At 55.2% G+C, this 8,648-nt stretch overlaps 1 pseudogene; it reads left to right on the top strand.

The window, feature by feature from the left end:
- LOC140712998 (SH3 domain and tetratricopeptide repeat-containing protein 1 pseudogene) lies at positions 1 to 634 on the top strand (annotated as a pseudogene).
- The last annotated feature ends 8,014 nt before the right edge of the window (positions 635 to 8,648 follow it).

Raw genomic sequence — 8,648 nt, 5'->3', positions numbered from 1 at the left:
ATGTGGAATGACCTGGACACAGGAACGGCCTCTGGGAAGACGGGCTCCAAGTCCCCCTTTTGCTGACCATGACCTGTCCCCTTCAGGACCCGTTTGACGCAGCCGGGTACTACCAGCTGGCACTGGCAGCCGCCGTGGACCTGGGCAACAAGAAGGCACAGCTGAAGATCTACACGCGGCCGGCCACCATCTCCCACAACTTCCTCCTGGACCGCGAGAAGTCGCTCTTCTTCTACCAGAAGGCCAGGACCTTCGCCACAGAGCTCAGCGTCCGCAGGGTCAACCTACCTCCTCTGCCATTCTGCGGGTGGGCCCGCTGGTTGGCCCCCAGTCACCCTCGCTGAGGACAGCATCCGAGGGAGTGGGATTTGTGCAAGGAGGTTGATCTCCTGCCTCTCCTGGTGTCTCCCGTGGCTCATTTTCTGGGTAATGGAGGCATGAAAGCAGGGTTCAAATAGCAATAAATGTGGGGTTTATTTGCAATAACATACCGAAGTCCCCATGGCATCCTTCCCTGTGTGCTTCCTGGGCTGTGTCTAGGGGCCAGCTCCTTCCCTGGTGGCAGCCCTCTGATCTTGGGGATGAGAAGGACCCTGAGTCCAACAGACCTGGGCCAGGTCACCATGAGCCTCAGTTTTCTTGGCGGCCAGAGGAGAGATGGTGTTGGAACTCCCTGGGCAGCTCCCTGCTCAGAGTTCTTGCTGTAGGCCTCGTGCCGCCCTTGCCTTTAACCTTCAGACCACTGTGATCGGATGTGGGGGCTGCCAGTGTCTCTGTTAGCCATTGAAGAAATAGAGGCACAGAGAGGTTAGGAGTCTGGCCCACCGTCACACAGCAGGTAGGGGCAGAGACACAGAGCCCAGTACACTGACCACCACACCACCCTGCCAGCCTGCAGTCAGGAAGGTGTCCCCCATTAGGACCCAAGGTCAGCTCCTGGACTTCTCTTGTGGTGTCAGGAGAGCCACAGGCCAGTGAGGGTAGTCCCTGGGATCCCTCACTCAGTGTCCTCTGCTCCCAGACTTGGTTGGGCCGAGCCTGGCCGGTCCCACCTCTGGCCACTGGTCAGCCGTGCGAGAAGTGAGATGCAGGGATCTCCGCCTGTGTAGACGCTGCTACCCAGTATTGAAAGCCTTATCTGGGCTGCCCCCCAGCCGTCCCTACATGCCCTTCCCCTTCCGGCCCCCGGCCCTCATCCCAGTCCCAGGAATCCCAGGTTTTCCTTCTTGGAATCTCTTGGCCCCAGGGAACACAGCTCACACGGTCTCTTTGCCAGTTTACGGCAAGAAAACCGAGGTTCAGAGACGACGGGTGTCCCACGTGATTCTCACATACACTGCACTCTCCCAGGCCCCTTTTTTAAACACTTTAAATGAGGTGACTTTCACATCGCATGCAGTTAACTATTTCAACGCGATTAATGTGCTGGCATTTGTGCATTCACAGTCCTGTGCAACCACTCACGCCATCTAGTTTCAAAATGTATTCATCTCCCCAGAAGAAACCTTCCATCCTCACTAAGTAGTTACCCCTCCTTGGTATCCCCCAAGCCCCTCGTTGAATGGAAGGGGAAACTGAGGCCCGGAGAGAGACTTGCCAGTGGGCGGAGCTCTGATAATAAGGAATCAGGCACCCATCTGCTGGTTCAGCCCTGGGTTGGTTTTCCACCCAGCAGAGGTGACAGAGCCAGGAGGTTCTCGGACCCCATGCTTGCAGCCAGAGCCCTGCCCCGAGCCTCCCCACCAGGGGGTAGCAGAGAGCTTTCCAGAACCGGCCGCGGGGCTGGTGGGAAGCAGCCGGTCAGAGCTGCTGACAAACCTCACGAAGACCCCAGATCGCTGTCTCTGTGGGTTGGGCTTGGGAATTGGAGAGGAGGCCGCATGATTGGAAACGTGAAGACAGCACGGCCTGGCTGGAGGAGCCGGAAGCGCCGTCACGTTGACTCAGGACACAGAACTCCTGCCCGCCGGGCCGGGCCTGCAGCCATTCTTCTCGGGGTGGGGTCCGCAGGTTCGGCTTGCTCTCGGCCCCCGACCTGCCTCAGTCCGGGGGGCTTTGGAACTCTGCCTCCCCATCTCCACCCACCCTGGCTGGTGCCATGAGGGGCCTGGATCCTGGGATCCTGTTCCTCTTGGGCAGCAGAGACTGGGGGACCAGAGGAGATGATGGGTCTTCAATCCCCACATTCAAACCCCAGCCCACCACTGACAGTCTGGGGGTTCCGGATGAGGGAGTTGATGTCTCTGAGCCCCAGTTTTGTCACCACTAAAATGAGGCCGACATACTGGTGCAGAGTGCCAGTCCCCGGGCTAACAGAGGCCTGTTTCCTACTGAAAATACCTCTTACTCCTAGGAACAGCTCCAACACTAGGGAACACTCAACCCAAGCCAATTTGTCAGAGGCAGGTGAACCAGAGCGACTCCATCTTGAATGGGGGCTGGGTAAAGGGAGGCTGAGACCTGCTGGGCCGCATTTCCAGGAGGCTAGGCATTCTTAGTCAAAGGATGAGATAGGAGGTCGGCACAAGATACAGGTCATAAAGACCTTGCTGATAAAGCAAGTTGCAGTAAAGAAACCGGGCAAAGCCCACCAAACACAAGATGGCCACGAGAGTGACCTCTGATTGTCCTCACGGCTCATTATATGCTAATTATAATGCATTAGCTGCTACAAGACACTCCCACCAGCGCCATGACAGTTTACAGATGCCATGGCAACATCTGGAGGTTACCCTACGTGGTCTCAGAAGGGAGGGCAGAAACTCTCAGTTCTGGGAATTGCCCACCCCTTTCCTGGAACACTCATGAATAGTCCAACCCTTGTTTAGCGTATGATCAAGAAATAATCATGAAAATGGGCAACCAGCGGCCTTTCGGGACACTCTGCCTATGGAGAAGCCATTCTTTCTTTTCTTTTCTTTTCTTTTCCTTTCTTTCTTTCTTTCTTTCTTTTTTTTTTTTTTTTTTTTTTTTTTTTTTTTTTTTTTTGACATGGAGTCTTGCTCTGTTGGCCGAACTAGAATGCAGGGGTGTGATCTTGGCTTACTAAAACCTCCACCTCCTGGGTTCAAGCGATTCTCCTGCCTCAGCTTTCTTAGTAGCTGGGATTACAGGCACCTGCCACCACGCCCAGTTAATTTTTTGTATTTTAGTGGCGACAGGGTTTTGCCATGTTGGAACAGGCTGGTCTCGAACTTCTCACCTCAGGTGATCCACCTGCCTTGGCATCCCAAAGTTATAGGATTCCAGGAGTGAGCCACTGCGCCCGGCCAGAGTAGGCATTCTTTTATTCCTTTTCTTTCCTAATAAACTTGCTTTCACTTTATGTACTCTCCCCGAATTCTTTCTTCTGTGAGATCCAAAATACCTCTCTTGGGGTCTGGATCGGAACCACTTTCCAGTAACAAACTTGCTTAACCTCTCAGACCCTTTGTCTCTTCATCTGTAACCAAAGACAAAGCCTCCCCCGAGGTTCCAAAAGTGTGGAGAGAACGCACGGGAAACGAGGGGCACAGAGTTGATGTGCAGAACCAATATCACAGACTGGGTGTCAAGCCACTGTCATACTGGAAGTAATATCATGCTCTCCCCCAAGTTATGAGGAACAATATCACAGGGGGTGTGTACCTTCTCCGGTAGTGGGAGTAGTATCATCATCTCTTCTTTTAGATGACAGGAACGATGTCACAGGCTGGGTGTACAACCCGTGTGTTTTTGGAAGCAATGTCATTCTCTCTTCTAGGTTTTATGATTCACATCACAGGCGTGGTGTACACCCCTTGTTACACTGGATGGAGTCTCATCCTCTTTCCTTCAGTAACTTTAGAACAATATCCCATGGGGGTTGTATGTCTCTTCAATATTGGTAATATTACCATCTTCTCGTTTCCTGGATATAAGAAACAATATCACAGGAGGGGTGTACACCCCTTGCAATGTTGGTATTAATATCACCTCTCCTCTGTGATTATTAAGGACAAAATCCCAGGGTGGCTGTACGGTTCCTACTTTATTGGGAGTAATAACATCCATTCACCCCCTGGATATCAGGAACTATAGCACAGAAGAGTTGTCCACCCCCTTCGAAATTGTCATCCATGTCATCTTCTTCCCGCCTGGATATTAGGAACGATACCCCAGGTTTGGGGGCGGTGTACACCCACTGCGATATCGAAAGTAAAATCAGCCTCTTTCCCTCTGGATATTAGGAACTATAGCACAGGTGTGTGTGCACCTTCTGGGATATTGGGAGTACTATCAGCCTCCACCCCGCTGCATATCAGGAACAGCATACAGGGGGCAGGGTGGTTACACTGCCTGCGATATTAAGACCAATACTCTTCTCTTTCCCCTGTACATTAGGAACTACATCACAGGGGTCTGTACACCTTCAGCGACATTGGGATTCATGTTATCCTCTCCCCCATTGAATGTCAAAAACGACATCACAGAAGGGTGTACACCCCCTGCAATATGGCCAGTAACATCATCGTCTCTACCTTTGGATACTAGGAACAACATCACAGAGGGTGTGCACACTCCCCTGCAATATTGGGCATAATGTTATCCTCTCTTCCCCTGGATATTAGAAACGATATCCCTGGTGCAGGGAGGTGGAGTACATTAAGAACAACATCACTGGGTGGGTGTACTCCCCCTGCCATATTGGGTGTAGTATCATCCTCTCTTGCCTAGGATATTAAGAACAATATCACAGGAGGGGTGTACAGCCATAGTCCCTGCGTTATTGGGAGTAATAGCGTCTTCTCCCACTCTAGATATAAGGAACAATATCCCAGGGTTTGTGTACATCCCTCGCGATATTGGGCATATTGTCATCGTCACCCAACGTGGGTATTGGGTGTAATGTCTCAGGGGGGTGTACACTTTCTTCGATATTGAAAGTAATATCATCCTCTCCCCTCAGGATCATAGGCTAAATATCGAGGGAGTTTTACAACTCCTGCGATATGGGCAGTAATATCATCCTATCCCCACCTGGATGTTAGGAACTATATCACAGGTGGCTGTACACATCTTGGCATATTGGGAGTCTTATCATCCTCTCCCATCTTGGATATTATGAAAAATATGAGAAACGAGGTGTACACCCGCTGAGATATTGAGAGTAATATTATGCTCTCCTCTTCAGGATATTAGGAACAATATCGCAGGAGGTGTGTACAACCCCTGCGATAATGGGAGTAATATCATTCTCTCCCCTTGAATATAAGAAACAATATCACAGGAGGATGTACGACCGCTGTGATACTGGGAGTCATATCATGTTATTCGGAACAATAGCACAGTGGGTGTGTAAAACCCCTGCCATATTGCCACTACTATCATCTTCTCCATCCCAGGATATAAGGAACAGTATCACAAGGGGATGTACACCCCTGTGATATTGGGGATAATAGCTTCCTCTCCCCGGCTGGATGTGAGGGAAAATATCACAGCGGAGGTCGACGCCCCTTGCGATATTGGGAGTAATATCATCCTCTCGAACCTTGCATAGAAGGAACAAGATAACCGAAAGGAAGTACACACACTGCGGTAGTTTCCATTATGTCATCCTCTACCCCCTGGTAATTAGGAATAACATCATAGAGGAATGTATACTTTCTGCGATATTGGGAGGAATATCATTTTCTCCCGACCGGATATCAAGAAGAAGTCTATTAATTATTAATATTAATAAATATAATAATAATTAATACTAATACTCGACATTAACAGTGACAATAAAGATACTAAACATTAACACTGATTTAAAATGTTAATGATTAGTATTAATAATTAATAATAACACTATTAATAATAAAATAATACCAACAATTAATGTTACTTAAATCACTACTAACTGATGCTGGCAAAAAACCAATCATTAATATTAAAAATTAATATTAATAACTGACATAATTATTACAAATTAATTTTTGCCATCCATCATAATCTATTTAAAATAATTATCAATAATAATGAGAAAATATTAATTGACAGTATTATTGATAATTATTACAATCGATTCTTGATGTTTCAAAATTAATTATATCATTGTTACCTGAGCAATACACTGAAGGTGCAAACCCATCTGTGAAAGAGTTCATTATTTCCACAGTAGGAGACGATACTACTCACATTATGCAAAACAGGCTCGGAGACCACCATGACTCCCAATAGCCAAGGGGGGGAGAGGGGGTGGCTATTGGTCCCCACCTCGCGGGGGGTGGCTCACCCCCCTGCGAGGTGGCTCCCAATAGCCAAGGGGGGGAGAGGGGGTGGCTATTGGTCCCCACCTCGCGGGGGGTGGCTCACCCCCCTGCGAGGTGGCTCCCAATAGCCAAGGGGGGGGAGAGGGGGTGGCTATTGGTCCCCACCTCGCGGGGGGTGGCTCACCCCCCTGCGAGGTGGCTCCCAATAGCCAAGGGGGGGAGAGGGGGTGGCTATTGGTCCCCACCTCGCGGGGGGTGGCTCACCCCCCTGCGAGGTGGCTCCCAATAGCCAAGGGGGGGGAGAGGGGGTGGCTATTGGTCCCCACCTCGCGGGGGGTGGCTCACCCCCCTGCGAGGTGGCTCCCAATAGCCAAGGGGGGGGAGAGGGGGTGGCTATTGGTCCCCACCTCGCGGGGGGTGGCTCACCCCCCTGCGAGGTGGCTCCCAATAGCCAAGGGGGGGAGAGGGGGTGGCTATTGGTCCCCACCTCGCGGGGGGTGGCTCACCCCCCTGCGAGGTGGCTCCCAATAGCCAAGGGGGGGGAGAGGGGGGTGGCTATTGGTCCCCACCTCGCGGGGGGTGGCTCACCCCCCTGCGAGGTGGCTCCCAATAGCCAAGGGGGGGGAGAGGGGGTGGCTATTGGTCCCCACCTCGCGGGGGGTGGCTCACCCCCCTGCGAGGTGGCTCCCAATAGCCAAGGGGGGGGGAGAGGGGGTGGCTATTGGTCCCCACCTCGCGGGGGGTGGCTCACCCCCCTGCGAGGTGGCTCCCAATAGCCAAGGGGGGGAGAGGGGGTGGCTATTGGTCCCCACCTCGCGGGGGGTGGCTCACCCCCCTGCGAGGTGGCTCCCAATAGCCAAGGGGGGGAGAGGGGGGTGGCTATTGGTCCCCACCTCGCGGGGGGTGGCTCACCCCCCTGCGAGGTGGCTCCCAATAGCCAAGGGGGGGAGAGGGGGTGGCTATTGGTCCCCACCTCGCGGGGGGTGGCTCACCCCCCTGCGAGGTGGCTCCCAATAGCCAAGGGGGGGAGAGGGGGTGGCTATTGGTCCCCACCTCGCGGGGGGTGGCTCACCCCCCTGCGAGGTGGCTCCCAATAGCCAAGGGGGGGCAGAGGGGGTGGCTATTGGTCCCCACCTCGCGGGGGGGTGGCTCACCCCCCTGCGAGGTGGCTCCCAATAGCCAAGGGGGGGAGAGGGGGTGGCTATTGGTCCCCACCTCGCGGGGGGTGGCTCACCCCCCTGCGAGGTGGCTCCCAATAGCCAAGGGGGGGAGAGGGGGTGGCTATTGGTCCCCACCTCGCGGGGGGTGGCTCACCCCCCTGCGAGGTGGCTCCCAATAGCCAAGGGGGGGAGAGGGGGTGGCTATTGGTCCCCACCTCGCGGGGGGTGGCTCACCCCCCTGCGAGGTGGCTCCCAATAGCCAAGGGGGGGAGAGGGGGTGGCTATTGGTCCCCACCTCGCGGGGGGTGGCTCACCCCCCTGCGAGGTGGCTCCCAATAGCCAAGGGGGGGAGAGGGGGTGGCTATTGGTCCCCACCTCGCGGGGGGTGGCTCACCCCCCTGCGAGGTGGCTCCCAATAGCCAAGGGGGGGAGAGGGGGTGGCTATTGGTCCCCACCTCGCGGGGGGTGGCTCACCCCCCTGCGAGGTGGCTCCCAATAGCCAAGGGGGGGAGAGGGGGTGGCTATTGGTCCCCACCTCGCGGGGGGTGGCTCACCCCCCTGCGAGGTGGCTCCCAATAGCCAAGGGGGGGAGAGGGGGGTGGCTATTGGTCCCCACCTCGCGGGGGGTGGCTCACCCCCCTGCGAGGTGGCTCCCAATAGCCAAGGGGGGGAGAGGGGGTGGCTATTGGTCCCCACCTCGCGGGGGGTGGCTCACCCCCCTGCGAGGTGGCTCCCAATAGCCAAGGGGGGGAGAGGGGGTGGCTATTGGTCCCCACCTCGCGGGGGGTGGCTCACCCCCCTGCGAGGTGGCTCCCAATAGCCAAGGGGGGGGAGAGGGGGTGGCTATTGGTCCCCACCTCGCGGGGGGTGGCTCACCCCCCTGCGAGGTGGCTCCCAATAGCCAAGGGGGGGAGAGGGGGTGGCTATTGGTCCCCACCTCGCGGGGGGTGGCTCACCCCCCTGCGAGGTGGCTCCCAATAGCCAAGGGGGGGAGAGGGGGTGGCTATTGGTCCCCACCTCGCGGGGGGTGGCTCACCCCCCTGCGAGGTGGCTCCCAATAGCCAAGGGGGGGAGAGGGGGTGGCTATTGGTCCCCACCTCGCGGGGGGTGGCTCACCCCCCTGCGAGGTGGCTCCCAATAGCCAAGGGGGGGAGAGGGGGTGGCTATTGGTCCCCACCTCGCGGGGGGTGGCTCACCCCCCTGCGAGGTGGCTCCCAATAGCCAAGGGGGGGAGAGGGGGTGGCTATTGGTCCCCACCTCGCGGGGGGTGGCT

The sequence above is a fragment of the Chlorocebus sabaeus genome, chromosome 12, assembly GCF_047675955.1.
Source record: "Chlorocebus sabaeus isolate Y175 chromosome 12, mChlSab1.0.hap1, whole genome shotgun sequence".
Classification (NCBI taxonomy): Eukaryota; Metazoa; Chordata; class Mammalia; order Primates; family Cercopithecidae; genus Chlorocebus; species Chlorocebus sabaeus.
The sequence above is the reverse complement of the archived record's forward strand: the minus strand, read 5'-3'. Positions and strand labels throughout refer to the sequence as shown.